Source organism: Triturus cristatus, chromosome 3_2 (genome assembly GCF_964204655.1).
Source record: "Triturus cristatus chromosome 3_2, aTriCri1.1, whole genome shotgun sequence".
Taxonomy (NCBI): domain Eukaryota; kingdom Metazoa; phylum Chordata; class Amphibia; order Caudata; family Salamandridae; genus Triturus; species Triturus cristatus.
Genome location: NC_140584.1, coordinates 817,328,458 through 817,351,205, shown reverse-complemented (window position 1 = coordinate 817,351,205; position 22,748 = coordinate 817,328,458). Strand labels below are relative to the sequence as shown.

General features: G+C 50.0%; 1 protein-coding gene across 1 annotated transcript in view; it reads right to left on the bottom strand.

The window, feature by feature from the left end:
* Positions 1 to 22,704, bottom strand: part of ALS2 (alsin Rho guanine nucleotide exchange factor ALS2) — a 1,262,853-nt gene extending 1,240,149 nt beyond the window's left edge. Inside the window, exon 1 of the mRNA XM_085648975.1 lies at positions 22,570 to 22,704. The gene's annotated coding sequence lies outside the window, so the exon portion shown is untranslated. The remainder of the gene's footprint in view (positions 1 to 22,569) is intronic.
* Positions 22,705 to 22,748: the final 44 nt, after the last annotated feature.

The following is a 22,748-nucleotide window of genomic DNA, read 5'->3' as shown; positions in this document are numbered from 1 at the left end:
AGCGTGTCCATGAGTGCCAGGGAAGCGGGAGTTCTAGGGCAGAAATGTGTTCATCAGTAACAATTTAGCTTCCTTTTTAGGTCTCGCCTGAGCCAGCACATGTGCTGCTCTGCGAGACATTTAGTAAGTGGGTTTTCAAAGTGCTACCACACGCTTTTGCTGGCCTCAAGCTTGCGGTTACGCGCGCGTGAACGTGCACAGCCGCCATCTGGCTTTCTGTAATGGCTCATTAAGCCTTACAGTGCGTGAATCATGCTCCTCCACCCCCTTGGTCTCTGCTCTCACTACCCCCTCCCTTCTCCCCCTCCTTCCTCGTCAGCTTCATGGCAGCGCGTGAATCATGCTCCTCCACCCCCTTGCTCTCTGCTCTCACTACCCACCTCCCTTCTCCCCCACCCTCCTCGTCCGCTTTATGGCAGCGCGTGAATCATGCTCCTCCACCTCCTTGCTGTCTGCTCTCACTATCCCCTCCCTTCTCCCCCTCCCTCTTCGTCAGCTTCACGGCAGACTCTACAGGGCTTATTTTAGATTGGACATTGATCACGCGCACAAAGTAAACATTTCTGAAAACCTTACGAAATATTGATGAGCCCTGTGGAAATTTTATTTTATTGTTAGCCGAGATCAGACTCTCACAGTACACACATCTTTCACCAAAAAACAACACATGGTACATATTTAGGCATTAATACTAAACATCCTGCCATTTACTTTTATGGTAAACAACGTGCTCTGTCAGCAAAGGCAGCCTAGTCTGATAATTAAACAATTATTTTGTACTTAAACATACATTTCCTTCTTGTTATTATGAAATTAATTGAGTGAGTGCATTTAAAAAAATGAAACCATGTGCTATTTACCCAAAGACAGCCTCAGCCATAAGTGATCAAATTTATTAAATTTCGCTCTTTTGCTTTTAAGTACTACAAGAGTTGTCTCCTGTGTGTGCAGGCTGTCATCCCAAAATCGATTTCATGTTTTGAATGAACGATTCCGGAGCCCGGGCTCAACTCACAACGCAAGCGTTCACAAAAACATAATTAAAAAGGTGCACTAGTGTACACGATATGCAGTGCAAAGCTCCACTCTTTGGAACCCTTTTTCGAAATTGCTAAAAATAGAAGGTGAATATTTTAGTTAAAGAAACTTGAATACCCTTTCCAGCAAAAGCGTACGCGTACCTGAAAACCCAACTCTCTTTCCTCCCAAATGCGAGCATGTATTGGAATTCTACATCCTGTCCCCAATGCTCTGAAGCAACAGAAGACAGCGTGCGACGTGCTAAACATCAACCCGGGTTTATACCCAATACCATCGCATGCGCTGTATCCAGTACTCTATTCTCTGCTCCAGTAGATGTATAATGAACACATAAAAATAAATATACGAGAAGTTGGTTTGCTCGTCATATTTGCAGAGTTTAATTTAGTTCTTTCAATAGGTACACTCCATTCGCTGTGTACTAATTTGTAAACCTTCATTTGTGAAACTGGAAAATCAAACTTAGAATTACTGCCTGATCAGCAGCTGCCAGGGCCATTTCTTTGATCGATTTTAATCTTTCTGTGCCAGCTTGCTTAGGCCTTGTGGCACACCTCCAAATCACTCATGGTTTCTTCAGCGAGTCCGAAAACAACAATGGGCATAAGGCTGAAAATACACCAACTTGCATTTGTAAAGAGAGACGGGAACGTTGCGAGGCAACATGGTGTCTCTGGAAAAAAGCTGAAAGATTCACACTTCCCTCTCCCTCTCTCTCCCTCTCTCTCTCTCTCTCTCTCTCTCTCTCTACCGCTCTCCCTCTACCTCTCTCCCTTACTCTACCTCTCTCTCTACCTCTCTCTCTCTACCTCTACCTCTCTCTCTACCTCTCTTCCTCAACCTCTCTACCACTCCCTCTCTAGCGCTCTACCTCTCTTTACCGCTCTACCTCTCTCTCTACCTCTCGCTCTACCTCTTTCTCTACCTCTCGCTCTACCTTTCTCTACCTCTCTCTCTCTACCCCTCTCTCTCTACCTCTCTCTCTCTACCTCTGTCTCTCCCTCTCTCTACCTCTCCCTCTCTCTCCCTCTCTCTATCTCTCCCTCCCTCCCTCTATCTCTCCCTCCCTCTATCTCTCCCTCCCTCTAACTCTCCCTCTCTCTACCTCTACCTCTCTCTACCTCTCTCTACCTCTACCTCTCTCTACCTCTCTCTACCTCTACCTCTCTCTACCTCTACCTCTCTCTACCTCTCTCTACCTCTACCTCTACCTCTCTCTACCTCTACCTCTCTACCTCTCTCTACCTCTACCTCTCTACCCCTACCTCTCTACCTCTACCTCTCTACCTCTACCTCTCTACCTCTACCTCTCTACCTCTACCTCTACCTCTCTCTACCTCTACCTCTCTCTACCTCTACCTCTCTCTACCTCTACCTCTCTCTACCTCTACCTCTCTCTACCTCTACCTCTCTCTACCTCTCTACTGCTCTCTACCTCTCTACCGCTCTCTACCTCTCTACCGCTCTCTACCTCTACCTCTCTACCTCTACCTGTCTACCTCTCTCTACCTCTCTCTCTCTACCTCTCTCTACCTCTCTATACCTCGCCCTACCTCTCTCTCTCTCTAACCACCTCTCTCTAACCACCTCTCTCTACACACCTCTCTCTACACACCTCTCTCTACACACCTCTCTCTCTACACACACCTCTCTCTCTACACACACCTCTCTCTCTACACACACCTCTCTCTCTACACACACCTCTCTCTCTACACACACCTCTCTCTCTACACACACCTCTCTCTCTACACACACCTCTCTCTCTACACACACCTCTCTCTCTACACACACCTCTCTCTCTACACACACCTCTCTCTCTACACACACCTCTCTCTCTACACACACCTCTCTCTCTACACAAACCTCTCTCTCTCTACACACACCTCTCTCTCTCTACACACACCTCTCTCTCTACACACACCTCTCTCTCTCTACACACACCTCTCTCTCTCTACACACACCTCTCTCTCTACACACCTCTCTCTCTCTACACACCTCTCTCTCTCTACACACCTCTCTCTTTCTATACCTCTAAGTGGCAGCCGGAGCCTGATAGCACTGCTTGTCCTTTTGAGAAAAAAAAAACATTGGCATAGCCAATACGTCTCGCCTTTGGGCTTTATAAGTGTTTAACCATGCACCAAGGATATTGTGCTGCATAACTAAATACTTATAAGGTCCCAAAAGCTAGACCTATTGGCTATGCCAATGCTTGTTGAAAGATGCCGTCGAGAGGTTCAGTCTTATTTCAGGTGGGCAAGGAATTTTCAGATTCTTGGGTGTGATACCCGAGAAAGCTTGACTGCAAGTTCTTTTTATGGAATTTCTGTGGCAAGGGGGTAAGATTATTTGTTGAGCTTTCTGCAGGTTACACTTTATCAGAGGTCTACAACTGTGTTTTGTTCCTGTGGGCTTAATTGTGGAATTAGAGGGCAGGAGGGAAGTATCCTCTATTTTCCTTGGGCAGGGGACACAACAACTCTCACAGTGTCTGGATTTACCTCGGAGCAGGCCATAGGCCCAGCCAAGACCATGAACACACCTGGCAAGCTGCACACAGCAGGGTCTCGGCCACGCCACATGTAGGCCGTCCTCACCACTAGCCTCCGATCGCCTCCGCAGCATAGCAGCAGGGCCCAGCCAAACTCGGGGTGTCTCAGAAGCAAGGCATTTATCACTGCATCTCTGCTGACATCATCGATGCTGCCATGGCACCCCGTAGTCGGATTCTGTAGGATTAAGGACTCAGCCGGCAGAGCTCGCCTATGGCGTAGCCACCTTGCTGCTCGACGAGACCACACCCCTTACTGAAGCCAAGTTACTTGAGAAAGCCATCAACCAACAGCTCACAGAAAACTTGGAACTAAAACACGTACTCGACACCTCACAATCAGGAGTTTGTGCCCACCATAGTACTGAGACCGTGCTGATTACTGCCACAGACTACATCAGAACTCTCCTAGACTGTGGGGAAACTGTGGCCCTGATCCTCCTTGACCGCTCTGCTGCGTTCAACAACGTCTCCCACTACCCTCATCAAAAGACTCCACAGCATCAGCATACAGCAAAACGCCCTCGAATGTATCGCCTCTTTCCTTACAGCACACACAAAGAGCATCCAACTGCCTCCCTTCAACTCTGCAGCCAAGGACATTGTATGCAGTGTATCACAAGGATCATCCCTTAGCCCCACCCTGTTCAACATCTACATGACCCCCTTTCAGACGTAGTCAGATGCCACAGACTCAACATCCTACACAGACAACACTCAACTAATTCTCTCGCTCACAGAGGACCCCTCCAACACCAAAACAAACTTCTGCAATGCCATGATCAACATATCCAAATGGAAGAGAGACAACTACCTCAAACTCAACTCCGACAAAACTGAAGTAGTGATCTTCAAAAAGAACACCTCTGCATGAGACTACAGCTGGTGGCCAGCAGATCTCACACCCACACCAACAGACCACGTATGCAACCTTGGAATCATCCTCGACAGCCAACTGACCATGAAACGACAAGTCAACGCAGTCACCTCCTCTTGCTTCCACACCTTTCGCACGCTCTGCAGAATGATCAGATGGATCCTAATCAACACCAGAAAGACCGTTACGCAGGCCCTCATCACCAACTGCCTCGACTACTACAACACTCTCTATGCCGGTTTTTCCACCCAGCTTCTCAGAAGACTCCAAATGATACAGAACATCACAGCCAGGCTCATTCTGGACCTCCCTAAATGGACCCACATCACCACTCACCTTAGAAACCTCCCCATCCAGAAGAGATGGCATATCAAGATTCTCATGCATGCCTACAAAGCCTTACACGATCAAGGACCGTCCTACACCAACCATCGACTGAACTTCCATCTGCCCGCTAGACACCTGTGCTCCGTTCCACCTCACTTGCCCCGCACACACCTCCTGCATCCGTCGCAGCCGCAGCGGGGGCAACTCCTTGTCCTACATCACTGCCAAGCCCTAGAACAACCTGCACCTCCACCTCAGAACAGCACCCTCCCTGTCGGACTTCAGAAGAATCTCAAGACCTGGCCCTAGGGGTGATAGTGCTCTGCTATACAAATACTGATTGACTGATTGATTGGCAGGTTGTGGCATTAGTTGATTCAGCATTCTCAAAGCTAGTTGCCCTTTTCTTGGTAGTAGATTGCTCTATAAAGTTTAATGATTTTAATAATAATAATAGCACCACAATCCTCAAGTCCGCAGCCACTCACCCTGTCCTGGTTTCTAGGACGGCAGTGCTCCGGCTTGAATAGGTACCGCAGGGTCTTACATGGCGCCCTATGAGCTGACAAGGGGACAGATGGCACTGAAATCCACAGAGACCTTGACAGAATCCAGCAATGTGATGCAATATCCAATGGCTAGACGCTGGCTGGATCTGAGGGCTTCGTCGTCATCGGGCACTTCCTTCCTCTTTGAGAGCTCCACAGGGCAGGAGCAACTTATTATGCGCCCCGCTGGGCTTGCAAGCTGCACAAATGATGCCATCCAGGCAGCAGATTCCCACATACAAAGATTTTCGACCAGTCTGGTGTTAGTGGCACATCAGGTGTTGTAAGCCAGCCAGATGCCACCTACAATCTCACGGATACCAGTAAGGTGGGGGGGGGGTCAAAGCTGGATCGAACAGGTTTCTTATTGCAAAATCCAGATATGATGCCTGAGGTTTTCAGGGATATATTTTTGGTATTTTCACCACAGGATTTTACCTGTGAGGATCCCTAAGCCAGGAGAGCTCACAGCCGAGAGCCTTCATCGCTGGACATCTCGAGGCACAAAGAGGGCAACCAGCAAACAAAACAGCAAATGCATCGGGATTGGGGCTACATGGTTTTCAACTAGGCCACATGTTTGCATCCACTGATCAATGCACCAGGTTGACTCCTGTTGACTGGTTCAGTTTTTAAGATGCCTGTGAGAACTGCAACTCTGTTATGAAACATTTCTGTGCTGCAAAATGCCAGAAGCAGCTATTCACCACTTCAATAAGGCACCAAACCAGTAGGCGGCCACACAAGGTAATTGCACCAACTGCACTGTTTTGCAGAGACGAGAGCAGCCCATGTTTGGGAGGCTACATTTCTATACCTTTTCAGCAGAGAATGAGTTAAGCTGGCGTGCGTGCAGCCCATTCAAAGAGAATTGAAGGGACTGATGGGATTTCTTTGATTAGTTTTATCATGAAAGAGAGTGTATGTTATGCACTGAAATTTCCAAAGAGCAAACTCCTCTCAGGTCAACAAGGAGCTACCAAGGTAACCCCCATTGAGGTTTTGCCCTGCCATTTCAATGGGAGGTTGAGGATTAAGACTGCATCTTCTGGAGGGAATTTAGATGGAGTCCATCCTCATGGATGTAGACATGATTTGAGCACACAAACCCTGAAATAAAAACGTATATATTTTCACTTGAAAGGCGCTAGAACCACTTCATATACTTTGGCCCAGTCTTCACCACTAGCCTCATGTTTTCCAATCAGGAAGTCAATGTGCAGACCATGTATTTGGCAGACCAATTGTGCTTAGAGGTGATTGACTTCACATTTACTCACATGTACTTGTTACCAACGCACCAGATATTACACAACCTTCCCCAAGTAATGCAGGACATGTCTGGTATTCATCCCTAGAGAGGGAGGAGGTGCCAGTGTTCATTGTTGAGGTGTGAAGGCAGATTACCTCACATGAGTTTGTGTAAATATTCCACCTGTCTGAAACTCACTCAAGAGTTTCCTGGACCCACTGACCACAAAAGAGGCACCATGAAAGCTTATGTATGATGTTGGTTTACATCCCAGCGGTACATAGACACGCTCAACCAGACGTAAGCCTGCAAATGTACAAGTTAGACATGCTACCCCAAGCAAGGTAGAAACTGCAAATGTGAGGTCAGCCAACCAAGGCTACACCACAAAGAAGTGGCTCCAAGTGGTACTGATCCAGCTGAACCAACTCCCCTTTTAAAGCCGCTGTATTGTCGTATCAGCCTGTATCATATACAGAGTTCAGCAGCAGAACACAACCCACTATCTAACAAAGCAACTTGTTTTAACAGGAACAAACAAGAAGTCCCCTTTGCAGCCCAAAGAAGCTCCACTTATGTACAAACAATTATAACAGAACTTCCATTCTATCAGTTTCTTAGAAGCTTTGCTCCAAAAATATGGAACAGCCGACTCTTAGAGATAATGAAGCACTTTCTTACCTTGTTCAAGACCCACCTTAAAAACCACATACGCCTCAAGCACCTAAGAACATCTGAAATACGGGGTCTTAATCCTTTCATTACTAATATTCCAACACCTCATATCTGCAAACTGGTACATCACTTTCAAACAAATTTGCAACTTTACAGGTCTCAAGCAGTGCAGACCAGCCATTAAGTGGGTGGCCCTAGACCCTCCCATAGGACTTATTTGCACCTGGTACACTGACCAGTCAGGGCCCTTTCAGACGCTGCTCCTGTGCATCGAGGCTCCCACCTTGCACCTTCTCCTCTGTCGCTCATTCTTTTTCTCTTTCTTTCCTTGCTACTTCCTCCCGGTCAGGTTTGTTGTATCCTTTTGTCACTGTGTTCTTGCCTTTTCTTGTCTTTGCCACAGCCTCTGCTCATTTCAGCCATCTCATTTTGTCACTCATTTCTGACAGTTTCTCTTTTACATTCTCTCACATTTCGCTCATAAATGCTGCCCACTCTCTCTCTTTCCACTCTCACTCATCTCAACTAATTTCTTTAGTTTTTCTCGTTTTTGCCTCTTTCATTGACTTCTGCACTTTGCTTCCCGCTCTCTCTTTTCCACTTTTCACTTATATACGTTCTTTTCTGATCATTTCTGCCATATTCGTCACTTGCCATTTTTGGCACTTTCACTCTTTTTCTGCATGTTCTCTGTGCCACAGTTGCTTTTCAGCTGTTTTCACCACTTGATGATAATTTTTAGGTTTTGCCTGCACAGCGCTTGTGAAATCTATTCAATTAAATATATCTTAAAAGGGCCTGGGGGGCATGGCTTAGCAAGCCGTGATGGCGGTTGCGTTCTGAGCGCGCTCCGTCCAGCCCTAAGTTATCCTGTCTCTCTGACCTTACTTCGGGACCCAAGTGGCTCAGCTGCAATTGGAGCACGGCGGCTTGCACCCGGACTGGTTTTCCCGCTGCGGGAGACTCGCGGACGGAGCTGCGGCCACCGAGGGGAGCTGAGGCCTGTGGGAGGCGTGCCCTAGGAGAAGCCGGGGAGTTGCCTGGCGTCCGACCGGGCTGAGGAGCCGTCGCAGCAGTGGGGCGAGCGGCGGACCTGCCGTTGGTCTCTCGCGAGCCCGGACGAGGGCCTGTGGATGGCTGGTGTCCCCTGATTCGGCCGGGACCGTCGGTGGTGCAACACGGCTCGGTGGCCTTTTCGGGCCATGGAGGTAGGGGGCACGCGGAAGTGAGCGGCGCAGCTGGCCGAAAGAAATTTTAGGGTGCCGAGCGTCCCTCTGAGGCTGACACGTTGAACTTTGGGGGCCCATCCATTACTGCAATGCGCTATTGTCTCTCCCCACCCTCTGTCTGGCGGTGACTGCACGTGCTGGGGCTTCGGCGGTCGTGTCGGACCGCGGGGAGAGACAGAGGGGACCCGGTGTGGCTGCCACACGAGGGTCCCGCGGTTTGATCCCGAGGACAGTGGGGGACACTGCTGAGATTGGGACCTGCAGTGGTACGGCCCCCCCTGTTACACGCCGCCTGTTGAGCGGCCTTGCTCTGCGCACCGCCGGAGGTCTTGGTTGCTGGACGTGGGTGGAGGAGTTACCCATCTGCCATTTTGAAACATTGGCCTCATTCTGGAGGTGACCCCACTAGACTCTTGGTCGCCAGGGGCCTGTTTGCTGAGTCTGTGAGCCGCCTGGGGGTCCGGGATTGCCGCAGTGTCGGTGGGGGACTATCTGCCCGCCACCTCTCTTCTCCCCCCCCACATTGGAACCAGTGCCAGTTGGAGATCCGGCGTCCGTGTCAGGCCGCGAGGGGAGGAGATATTCCTTGGGAGTGAACCCAGTAGATGTTTCTGGAGAGCCTTCATTTGGCGGTCGGACCGGACCGCGGGTGTCCACCAGAGTGTATCCCCGACAGCGGCCATGATGCGAGACAAGGGTGGTGGTGGCCAGACCAAGCAAGGCCCCATCGATAATATACAGGTACCGGGGCAGCTGGTGGGACACGAGGAGGACAACAGGGAGTGGTGCCAGACAATGCGGCACTTATGGCAGCCATCACCCAATCTAGGGACATGCTCGATGTAAAAATTGGAGCGGTTGGCTCAGATGTCATGCTGCTGAGACAAGACCTGCGCAACGCAGTGTCGCGCATTACGGAGGCCAAAACTCGTATATCGGGGGTGGAAGACGACTTCACCTCGTTGAAGAAAAAAGTAGCTGCCATGGAGTCGGTCCAGAAGGGGCTAGCGATGCGAGTGGAAGATTCAGAAGGGTGGGCCCGGCGTAACATCCTCCGCTTCGTTGGGTTTCCGGAGGGTTGCGAGGGAGACAACATGGAGCGCTTTCGGACGCAGTGGCTAGAGAGCTGGCTTCCCCCTGAGGCCATGTCCCGTTGCTTCGTTGTGGAACGGGCCCACAGGGCGCTTATGCATAAGCCGCAGCCGGGGGCTCTCCCGCGGCCAGTTATAGCGAAATTCCTTAACTACCTTGATCGCGACGCCATCTTGAAGCAGGCCCGAGCCAAGGAACCTCTTTTTTATGACAATGCACGTATTCTCATTTTCCCTGACTATACGAGGTTAGTGCAGCAGCAGCGACAGTCGTTCATGGCGGCGAAAGCCCGACTGAGAGACCTCAAACTCCCCTATGCTCTCTTGTTTCCAGCCCGCCTGCGGGTGGTGTACCGCTCCCGTACACACTTCTTTGACACCCCGGAAGAAGTCTTCAAATGAACTGATGAGACGGTGCGAGTGAGAGCCCATACGCCGCCTGGTAAAGACTCTGATTCATCATCGAACAAGATGGCCCGGCGAGGCCCGAGGGGCCAGCGGCAGCGCACCAGACGATCACGATCTAGGCGCCCCTCCCGGTCCCGCAGTGCCTATTCTCGGGGAGGTCCACCTCTAGGCAGCAGGCATCAGCGGATTGATCCTTGGGTCCGCGGGGTGCTGCAGAGGCTCCAGACTGCTGTTTGATTATCAGAGAGATGAGGTTATGGGCTGGTCTCTCCGCCAGACCCTTGCTGGCTATGGACGTGCCCGAGGGGTATGGACTGTGAGTTGGGGTATGGACTGTGAGTTGGGGATCCATTGGTCGGAGCAGCTCTCGTCCCCCTGTTGGGGATTGGGACCTCGCCCGGCCACGACAGATACTTCAGTGTTTTTGAGGTATAGGGTGGGGGGTTTGTTGGGGGGGGGGTGTTCATGTTTTCTGACCGCGCGCCTGCTGTAGGTCCACACCGTCCCACACACACACTGGTACGTCCTCATGGAGGTTATGGCAACAGTAGCTTGACCGGATGGCCAACGCATTGAATAGGATACAGGTGACCCCTGGTACTCTCCGCATAGTTAGCTGGAATGTTCGCAGGGCCTTAGACAAGGTCAAACGTGGAGCCATACTTCAACAGGCCAAACGGCCGGGGCTGATGTACTCCTACTACAAGAAACTAATTTATTGGGCACGAAGGCCCTGTGTTTTCAGAGATATGGGTATCAGCAGGTCTTCCACTCAGGTTTCATGAAGGGTTCCCGGGGGTTGGCGATTTTGATACACCGCAGGATCCCCTATGTCCATGATAAATTGTGGACGAATATGCAGGGGAGATATATATTCCTTCGGGACAAAATTGGAGAGGACATTCCGATATTGGGTAGTGTTACGCGCCGCCTCCCCTGCAATGGAATCTGGTGGAGCGAATTATGACCCTCTGGGCAGACATGCCAGATGCACCTGCAGCCACAGTGGTCGGCGGGGACTGGAATGATGTCATGGAGTTGAGCCGGGATAGATGGTAGGGTGGGGGTGTTTTGGAGGGTGGTTGTTCCACGAAGCTGCATTCCATAGTGACAGGGCTGGATTGGGTGGATGTATGGAGGCGCCTCCACAGGGATAGACGGGAATTCACTTATCTCTCAGCAGTTCATGATTCCTATTCCAGAATCGACTATCTTTTTGTCCCCAGAGCGGCAGTGAGCAGAGTAGTTTCAGCAGACATCCTGCCCCGAGGCCTGTCCGATTACTCCCCGGTGGCACTTACGCTCCAGATAGGTCATGGGCGACAACCATTCAGGTGGTGGCTGTCTGTATGGCATCTGCAGAATGATGATTACAGGGAACACATGAGTGTAGCCATAGATCATTACCTGACAGCGAACGTGGGGTCAGTTTCTCGGGCCAAGACACTATGGGAGGCATTGAAACCCACATTGAGGGGGGTGGATATTTCATGGTGCGCGGCAGTGCCTAGGGAGGAGCTGCTGAGAGCGGAGGCTGATATAGAGGCATTCAAACGCAGGAGCCGAGAGCAGTCGGGATAAACGACAATTCTTGTTGGCACAGCAGAGTTATGCAGCCCTTTTAATGGATGAGGCCCGCCAAGTCTGGCTGGCGACACGTAGCAGGTTGTATCAATGGGGCGATAAGTCCAGCAAGATGCTACACCGGCTTTGCCAGGGAACCTTTCACTCGCAGGCCCTACAGGGAGTTCTGGGTCCGGCGGGGGAGCCGATTCTTGACCCCCTGGCTTTTGCGGAAAGCTTGCCACCTACTATGCAGATCTGTATGCTCCGAAAGAATGCATCGCGGCTGCCGTCATAGACAAATTCATTGCAGACCTACCACCTAAAGCGGTGTCAGATGAGTTGCGGGACCAGTTAGAGCGACCGCTGACGGATGAGGAGTTGGGCACGGCCCTGGGAGAACTTAATCCCGGGAAGGCGCCAGGACACAATGGGTTCCCCAGTGAATTTTTTAGATGCTTCTTCACACAATTGGCCCCTCACTTTCGACCAGTGGTGGAGGAGGCTCAGGAACGAGACTCACTCCCTCCGGACTGGCGGCATGCGGAGGTGGTGGTATTCCACAAAACGGGCAGGCCCCCGAAGCAACATGCCTCATATCGTCCTATTTCCCTTTTGAATGTGGAGGTGAAGGTTCTGGCCAAGGCACTGGCTAATCGTCTCCTGCCCCACATCTCCACCCTGGTACACCCCGATCAGGCTGGGTTCATGCCCCGGAGGGCGACCAGACATAATATTAGACGAGCGCATGTGGCAGTGGCAGCCATCAGGCACTTGGGGGAACCAGCTGCACTGTTATTGGCCGATATGGATAGAGCATTTGATCCGCTGAGCTGGGTTTATCTCTTCTCCCTGTTGCGAAGGCTCAACCTCAGCCCGCGTTTACTCTCCTACCTGACGCTACTATATACGGATTTAACGGCGTCGGTGCGAGTGGCAGGGGCACTTTCGCCGTCCTTCTCCATTGGGCGGGGCACGCAGCAGGGTTTCCCTTTGTTTCCCTATCTATTTGCACTGGCCATGGAGCCCCTGGCTGCATGGGTGCGCCTAGACGCACAGATCCAGGGATTTGAGTGGGCGCCGGGCCTGTCTGATAGGATCGCATTATATGCGGATGCTGTTCTTTTCTTTCTTACAGCTATAGACAGGACGGGGCAGCGGCTGTTCCTCATTATGCAAGTTGTCGGGGAAACTTCGGGACTCTATATGAACCCCGTAAGTCCACATTATGGATTCTTGGTGATCGGGAGGGAGTTGGAGCATGGGCTTCCTCGGTTCAGTTGGCGGCGGGGGGACTGAAATATTTAGGCGTATTCCTCTCGGATGTCCCTGCAGTTTCCTGGGAGCGCAACCTGGTTCCAGTGTGGGAACGGACCTGTGAGGATCTGAAGTCCTGGTCCCGTATGCCTCTATCTTTGTATGGCAGATCAGCGATCTTTAAGATAGTGGCGCTTCCCAGGCTCCTCTACCAACTACAGAATCATCCATATCAGATCCCGCCCCGATGGTTCCGACAGGTGAATGCAGATCTGGGCTAGTTCCTGTGGGATGGGGGTAAGGTGTGGGTGGCTCTGCGCATGTGTTTCCTGTCCACCTACTGTGGGGGACTAGTGTCCTCGGATGTTCTTTCATACTAGAAAGCCTCACATTTGCTGGATCTTAATGAATGGTGGTACGGTGACAGGGGAGACCCGGCTTATGCAGTTGAGCGACAGCTCATGAGACGCCATTCCCTCCACACTATATCATATTCGGCACCGCTGCGTGGGTCGTTGCCATTGGCCACACGGGTGGTGTTTCTAATTTGGAGGCAGGCCTTGCGCCGAATGGGGTGGTGGAACACCTTGACTCGGGAGACAACGGGGCAACGGGCGTTTGCCTCAGCTTGCGGCTTTACAGGGCTTCCGGGGATGGGACGCGATAGGCATTTCAGTGCTTGGGGATGTTATGAGGGGGTCGGACGCTTAAATCCTTTCAAGACTTGGAGACAGAATTCCTCATGCCACGATCCCAATTCTACCGCTATCTTCAATTTCGACATGCCCTGTCGCCCTACCTGGAGTGCTTGGAGACACTGCCGGAATTCAGCCCACTAGAAGCGAAGGTCTTCATGGGGGATCTCACTGATCGGAAAATCTCTTGTATTTATCAATTCCTAGTCACCCATTGCTCCCCTACGCTTCAGAAGCTTCGGAGGGCTTGGGAGGAGGATGTGGGCGAGCTAGAGGAGGAGGACTGGACCGAGGCTTTGGCAGCCCCGCGAGGGGCGGCCATAGCGATGCGGCTTCGCCTGGTCCAGTTTAAATACTTACAGAGGGTCTATTTCACCCGGGTGCATCTGTGGAGGGCAGGGTTGATCGCCTTCCCTGTGTGCCTTTGTTGTGGTCGTGAAGAGGGTACATTTATCCACACTGTTTGGCGCTGCCCGTCCCTTACGCGCTTTTGGGTAGGGGTATATTCCTGCCTTTCGGAGGCTATGGGGTGGGAGTTCCCCCGCACGCCGCAACTGGCCTTACTTCATGTCATGGAGGGAATAGGTGGCAATATTTACAAGCGACACCTTATGCACTTTGGCTTTACAATGGCGAAAAGAGATATTGCCAAGGTATGGAAGGCGCTAAGGGCCCCATCGGTAGCGGCATGGAGGAATGGCCTTGATTTTTGCATGGGGTTAGAACAGCCTTTTTTGTAGCTAGGGGGTTCCCACGCAAACATTACAAGATATGGAAACGGTGGGCAGATTATCGAGGCCTGTTGTTAGATCCGCCCCCAGTGGCAGAGGATCAACCAGTGGACTGATACGTATTCATATCTTTGGACTATGGGGACATGGTACGGAAGGGCCCAGAGGGGTCTACCCTTTCTGCTGTATCTCTATGTGGTGCTCAGGACTAGGTGGCTGTGGTGCGATCAGGAGGGGGGTGGGGGTGGTGTTGGTATATGTTTTGATATTCTGTATAAAAAGTCAAAGTCACCATGATTGAACTGTTGGATTGTGCAGTTGCCTCTGGGGTACAGAGCACTGCAATATATGTGCAACTTGATGCAATAAAATTTGTTTAAAAAAAAAAAAAAGGGCCTACTATCCTGCCTTCACTTCCTATTGGTCCTTGTGCTTGCCACTTTACTTTTCCTCGTTTCTATTGGTTATAGGCATTCTAGTTCCCGTTCTTCTCTGTGCTTCTCTTGTCAGTTTCCCATTGGCAAAGTAATGAGTTCATCCACAAGAAACAATTGGGAAAACAAAATAAAAACAAGAGCTACACTCTTGCTTTAAAGTTGCAACACTGCCGTGGGCTCAGCACGTGGGTATTATCAGGGCTCGAGTCGGGGTACACACAGGTACATGGCATCCCCACCACTCTTTTCACAGGAGTTGGGCCCCACAGAAATATGCTGAAATTGTCCTGGTGTAATTTTCAGACACCGGGACACATTCATCAGCACCTGCACATTGCCTGCTTTCCATTCACAGCAGCAACGTGCAGGCAGCGAGGAGCCTTTTTTCACCTCCAGCTGGGCCAAGGTTAAGGGGCCATCTGGCCTCCTTTTGTTTGTATACGCTGACTGGGGGCGGCCTTGAACCTTACATTTAATAAAATGCCACAGAGGGAAATGAAGGCACGCAGCTTGCCTTCTCTTCACAGGTACTTAAGAGAGGCATGCTTTGGCCTTTGTTCTGTCCCTGTATATAAATGCAGCCACTGTAAGACTATCAGATGGATTAGTCTGTCCCAGTATTTACACAAATAATTTAAATAGCACTATTTTATTTCTTTTATAGCGATAGGTCGTGACGTCATGGGGGCATTTGCATATTATCTTACTTGTTCAGTCCCCCCGCCCACACTTCTTTTTTTTGGACTTGTGCCCTGGTTATTATATATGTAGAGATCCTCCAACATTCCTTGTATTCCTTCTCTGGGCTTGGACTGAAGGACGCACTACCCAGTGCCCCATCAGGCACCCATTTGAATACATTCGTCATCGCATGCACCTCTACCAACCGCTCCTCTGCCCCCCACACACCTCTCGCCGCCAAGCCCCCCAGGTACAAGCAGACATCCACTTCAGGACTTGTTTACGGAGCAATTCTGAACGAGTGCCAAAGGCGCCGTGAAAAAATCATTTATAGCACTTACAACCCCTGATGAGCCGTACTAACATGGTCCTGGGATCTCGCATGCCCACAAATCAGGTAACTGATAATTTTTGATGATTAAAGGTGTTTTTTCTTTAAAGATAGCTTGTTTTCCACTTTGGAGACGCAGCAGAAACGTGAGCGCTGATTTCAGCCTCAGTCCATATTCAAATTCACAGCACCGTTCTTTCTCCCTCACTTCCCCGTGCCAGGGGGTTTGTGATGACAGTTATTAGAGAACGCATATTTCAGTTGCTTTCCTAATGCGCCACCGATTGCCAACAGCACTGCCGGATTAGTGTAAAACTGCTGCAGTGCACTAATACACCACAGTTCGCACCGACCGGCTATTGCACAACATTTGCACCACCTAGTGAGAGTGAGTGGACAGTGTAATGTTGGCCTGTCCCGAAATCCGAAGAGAGACAGTAAGTTTGCAAGCAAATGGCAGGGCGAGCGCAAACGTTGTGGACTTCATGAGTGGGACACGGCCTGGCTCGTTTGGGGTCTAGGGGCCAAGAGGACTTCGACCTGAGCCAGAGCCTGGCATCTGGTTCGAGGTTTCAATGGCTCACTCACCTCTAATGTGGGCCTGTTTATGGCTTGGGGCCCAGGTTTTACGCAATGCTTTCTTTATTACCATGATAATCGCATGTAACAAGAGCAAATGCATGCACTCTCCTACACCTTGCAAAGCTTGTCTGTAGAAGTTCAAAACTACTCTGGGTTGCAAATATGGGCCCAATATTGGCGATCTGATTCACTAATAGGACACTCTTTTATTGAGGTGCCAGGCCCCATTTTCTGTCCACATCTGCCTTTGTGTAAAGCAGTTACCGGAAGAAAGGGGTCCTTTGATAAACAAGAGTCCGAAGTCTTGAAATGTGGGTCATTTGAAAGGGAGGCATTGCAACAGTAAATGACGCAAGTTTAATTAATACCCAGACACCATTCTTTTTATGTCTTGGATGTTTTTACTCAACCCAATCTGAGCTGTGAAATTAATCCTGTGCCTTCAAAACCAGAACCCTGAATTCTCCAAGTTCAATCCGCCGTATGTATGGAGGTGTTTTTAGTTCTCCAAGCAGAAGGTTTCGGCTTTCGCCCTACTTCCCCAGTGCGTCTGTAAACTGTAACATAATCTTGGCTGACTATGCTGCATTATTAGGTGTTCGTAAAACTACTAATAGACCCAGAGAGCATGTTTTCCCATGTTAATATCCATTGCTAGAAGTTATGAACGCTAGACTTGCTTCCTCTCTCTTGCTCTATCTGCATCTTCTCTTTTTCCGTTTCTCTTTCTCTTCATCTCCCGCTGTCTACGTCTCTTAATCACACTCTTAGTACCCCCCCCCCCCACACTTGCATCTGTTTTTCTTTTCGTCACCTTGGCTTACTTTATTCTTTTTGCCTTTGTCCCACTTTCTTTCTTAACTTCTTTTGCTTTTTCTGTCCATCTTTCTCTCCTTGTTTTCTTCCCTGCTTCCACTTTGCCATTGTAGCATAAGGGTTAAGTACTGTGTCTGGCCTGCAGAGTGAGGGTGAATGTTTTGCTAAGAATTCTAGTCTTTCAGTCTTAAAGTTTCAGATTCCGGTAATTATGGTTCAGTTACACAAAAGTTGTGAAGCTCTGCCAACCTAATTGTTGCTGTTACTGTGCAGTGGGGGCACAGTTAGAAATATGACTTCTGATACTGGTGCTCTGCGTGCGGTCCTTGGGCATGGGAGGCCACACAGTAGATTGGAATCACAAAGCGGAAGGGCATTACATTCTCCAAGAGCCCTATGGCCTTAGCACTGAGATGGATGTGGCAGCCACAGCGCGCACACATCCATAATTGTGTGAAAAATGCTGTTACTGAACATATTGCCTTTTTCAATAAACAAGTCATACCACTTTCATGAAGTTTCAGTAACTTATATCTGCTCACCAAACTAAACTTTACAACCAAAAAAGGTATTATTAATCACACTGGTGAAACCTAATGCATTTGCCCTCTCTTTGTTCTACCACCTTCTTGGGGCTTCGCCAGCTCTTTTTCTCCCTCTGCTCCTGGACGCTCCTTATCTGTCTTCCCCACCTCCTGCGCTCTTCTCCATCCTTTCACCCCTGCTCTCTTCCCTCTTACCAGTACCTGATGTGCACAGCGGAAGTATTGCTAGTGCCAAAGGTACTCTGGTCTTCCTTCCTTCTGCTACAACCCTCAAGACCAGCCGCCGCTTGCTAAGCTGCTGACGCACTGCACCACACAACACTAAGGAAGCGCTCTCCTGCACTTCCTTTCAAGTGTTCATGCACTTATCCCCACCCAACACACTCACTACACTCACACAGTCAGCACCCAACACCCTACTCACTCATACTCACACAGACAATCACCAACATAATACTCTACACTCACATGTTTACTCCTCAACACCTGCTCACTCACCAAGCACATCACATAGATCAGACTCTTGCTGCACAACAATGCCCCGGATCTACTGTTCCTCAACAAAACCTTGCTGAACCTGCACGGCACCCAACATCGCCACAGTCATACCCCACCTTCTCCCATCCCACTCTGCCTCCCCACCACCAGCTACAAGATCGTCAGGCAAGACAGACTTTACAAGCCCAGAGGCAGAATCTCATCATCCACAAGAATGCCATCAGCTGCACCACCTCCATAGATATCTGTTGTTCAAACTCCACATCACAGCCAATGTCACCCTAGCAGCACTTTTATCTACAGAACACCAAGACTGCGCTCCAACTCCACTGACACCTTCAATAACTTTGCCGCACTACTTGCTTTTGACGCACACCTGTACATTCTACTCAGAGACCTGAACATCCACCTAGAAGACTGAGCAGGCCCCCAACTTGAAAGCATTCATTGAAGACCTTGAAAACTGGGGCATCAACAATGAGTAAAGGGACCTACCCATGTCGGCAGACACCTGCTGGACCCTACTTTCACCACCTTCTACAACATACGAGCCAACAAGCCCACACCAGTCTCCAAGACAGGCCACATTCTTGTCAAGTTCAGCCTCCCTGTTCTGTTCCAAGGCGCATGCTCCACTGCTAGACCATTCTGCCAAAACTGAAACTGAATCACTGGCCAGGATTGGAACACAGCTCTCAACGTCGACCAACCTGAACCCAGCACCAGCTTCCCCAGCGCCATCAAGAATTTCAACAACTGGATCCCCTCCTGCACAGACTCCCTGGGTTCCCTCAAGCACAGTAATACAATGAGATTCAGACCCCAGACCAGTTGGTACAAGGAGGAACTTAGGCTGATGAAATGCCACTGCAAACAACTGGAGCACAGATGGGGAATAAGCCAGTGCGACGTGGACAGGAGCACATTCAAATGCGCCCTGTGACAATACCACCAAATGATCCGAACCACCAACCACGCAGGCCTAGCAGATCGCATAGACACCAGCACTAACAGAAGCAAAGAGACCTCCATTGTGAAGGACTTCGCCTCACTAGCAGCCACCTCCAACTCAAACATCCCCTCGCAGGACTTCTGCAACAATCTCTCTTAATTCTTCTGCAACAAAATCACTGCCATTTACAGCAACTTCAGCCCGCAGCCAGATCTGACAGAGCTAGTCAAATGGGTCCCGATCTCATCCAAAAAACAAAAGCTAGCTACATGACCCTTCATCTCCCCGGATGAACCGGTGGCCACCATGAAGTCCATCCACTGAGAGCCCCATCAGACCCCTGCCCCCACCATACCTACTGCAGAGAACTTCAACCCAGCAGCACAATGCTCACACCCGTCCTGAACAACTCCACCTCTTCCATGACCTTCCCAGATGCTTGGAAAGATGCAGCAGTCCTCCCCCTACTGAAGAAACCCTCAGCTGACCCATTTACCATGCCAACTCAGACACCTGTGGCCTCATTTGCAGAGTTCCGCAAGGATCCTCCCAAGCCTGACACTCTTCAATGCATACATGATCACTTTGGCTGGCATCATCTGTTCACATGACATCAACGTCCTATTCTACGCTGATAACACGCAACTCATTCTCTCCCTCACAGGCAAGACTCCATCCTCAACTCCTGCCAGTCTGGTTTACGCAGCAACCACAGCACCGAGACCGCCCTCCTTGCCGCCACCGATGACATCCGCATGCTACTCGACCAGGGCCACACTGCAGTCCTCATCCTACTAGACCTCTCAGCAGCCTTCAACACCGTCTCTCACCGCACTCTCGCAGCCAGACTCCACGGTGCCGGTATACGAGGATCCGCCCTCGACTGGATCCGCTCCTTTCTCTCCAGCAGAACCGAAAGGATTAGACTCCCTCACTTCCTCTCCGAAACTAAAGAGATCAACTGTGGAGTACCCCAAGGATCCTCGCTCAGCCCCACACTCTTCAACATCTACAAGGCCCTCCTCACCGCCATCGTCAGACAGCATGGGCTCAGCATAGTATCCTACGCTGACGACACCCAGCTCATCCTCTCTCTCACAAAGAACCCCGAAGACACCAGACTCATCTTCCAAGAAGAAATGAAAGATATTGCAGCCTGGATGAGCGACAGCTGTCTAACACTGAATTCGGAGAAGACTGAGTTCCTCGGACCCTCCCACACTGCGTGGGACAGCTCCTGGTGGCCCCCTGCCCTCGGAAACCCACCCGCCCTGACGGACCAAGCTCAGAACCTTGGCATCATTATAGACTCCTCCCTCACCTTGACCCGCCAGATCAACGCTGTCGCCTCCACCTGCTTCAACTCCCCCTGCATCCTCCGCAGGACCTTCAAGTGGATCTCCCCTAATATAGAAGGACTGTCACCCACGCACTCATAACCAGCAGACTGGACAACGGGAACGCCCTCTATGCCGGAATCAACAAAACCCTGCTACACAAACTCCAAACGATCCAGAACAACGCTACCAGACTCATCCTCGGAACCCCACGACACGAGCACATGACCCAGCACCCACAAAACTTCCATTGGCTCCCTGTCAAGAGGTAGCCTTCAAGCTACTCACCCATGCCTACGAATCCCTCCACAACATCGCACCCAAATACCTCAGCGAAAGAGTATCCTTCCACGTCCCCAAAAGGAACCTCCGCTCTGCCGACTTCGCCCTGGCTGAGACCCCACACATCCGCAGAACCAGAGCAGGTGGAAGAACCTTCTCCTATGTCCCAGCAAAGACCTGGAACGAGCTCCCAGTCAACATCAGACGCTACCCCACTCTGCACACCTTCAGGAAAAGCCTCAAGACCCGGCTCTTCGACTGATCCAGGGTTGCACCCCCCCCCCTCTATATCCCCCCCCCCAGCGCCTTGAGACCCTCACAGGTGAGTAGCGCACTTTATAAACCTCCTGATTGATTGATTGATTGATTGATTGAAGACACCCAGCACCCGGACAAGTTCACTGTCTGCAAGACCGAAATCTCTGAGTGGATGAAGACCAATTGTCTGAAGCTGAACACCAACAAGACCAAAACTGTGAATCTCTGAAACAGAACTTCATCATGGGACTCCACCTGGTGGCTGGTAGAACTTGGACCCACAAACACCTCGACCACCCACGTCAAGAATCTCGTCACTGATAGCAAACTTGACAAGACTGCACAAGCCAACATTGCCACCACCTCATCCTTCCACATCCTGAAGATGCGGAGCAAATTTTTTTAATGGATCCCAATTAGCATCTGGAAAATCGTCATGGGCATCCTCGTTACAAGTAAGCTGGACTACAGGAACACCCTTTACGCCAGGATCAACAAGCAACTCACTAGAAGATTGCAGAATGTTCAAAACGCAGCGGCCAGAATCACTCTCAAACTCCAATGCCGCACTCACATCACACCACACCTCAAGGAGCTTCACTGGCTCCCCATACATAATCACAATTCAAACTCCTCACCCACACTTTCAAGGCACTACATAACTCCGGCCCAGCATACCTCAACAAGCGCATCTACTTCCACAAAAACTCTAGACACCTCCACTCATGAGGACTCCTACTTGCACACATCTCATGCCTAAGGAAATCCAGGTACAGAGGTCATACCTTCTCCTTTATCACTCAAAGCGTGGAAAGACCTGCTACTACATATAAGAGTCTTTATTCTTACTTCTCGAATTCCAAAAGATGCTGAAGACCTGGCATTTCGAGCAGTCACTAGGCCCTTGGTTTGGCCAGACTCACACCTGCTCAGCACCAGGTTACCCTCCTAGAATAGAGTGTGCTCTAAAAAGTTACATAACATAAAAATAGGACAAATATGCCAAAACATACATGAATATATGAACGTAACAAATATATAAAATAATGTGGCTCGTTCTTCATTTCTCAATACGTAAAATGCTCTAAAACAAAGTATGAACTATAACATATTTAACTGACAAAAACTGCATTTGTACATGTGCCAAAAGTCCAAATAAACGTGTGTATGTACATAAGCATGTAAAAAATGTTAATAGGGATACAGCCCCTTCCACACCTTACAAAGCCCTCTAACATCCTTTATGGCAAGATCAGCTCTGCATAAAAAAATATGACAACAATAATAAAAACGTGATACTTTCAGCCAGTCCTGTCTATTTATTCAACTGCACTTTGCATGTTGGGAATTTCTGAGCCCACACTTACAATGACAAAAATCACAGGGTTCTAGAATGCAACAATTGAGTTGGTTTAAAAAATCCGGACCGGCTGATGGTGTCCCACATGGCACGGGGCCCCTTGGCAACTAAGAATACGATACGTGGTGTAAATTCTAATTTGTATCAATTAGCTAAAACGCAGTCTTACATTCGAACTAGTCATGAGAATCGTAGAACTAATCAAGATCATGAAACCGTATAATAAATGTGAACAGTTTACATACCATTTAGGGAGATCGCTAGTCCGCTAGTTGCAAGTATTATCCATAAATGCAGCCTGATGCCCGTTATTGATAATTTGTCTGTAAAATCAGATACTTCCGGGTCGCATGACAGCCAATACCGTGGCTCAACACAATCTGGAAATCGCCTAGTACCCGTTATTTGTAAGGTGATAAGGGAT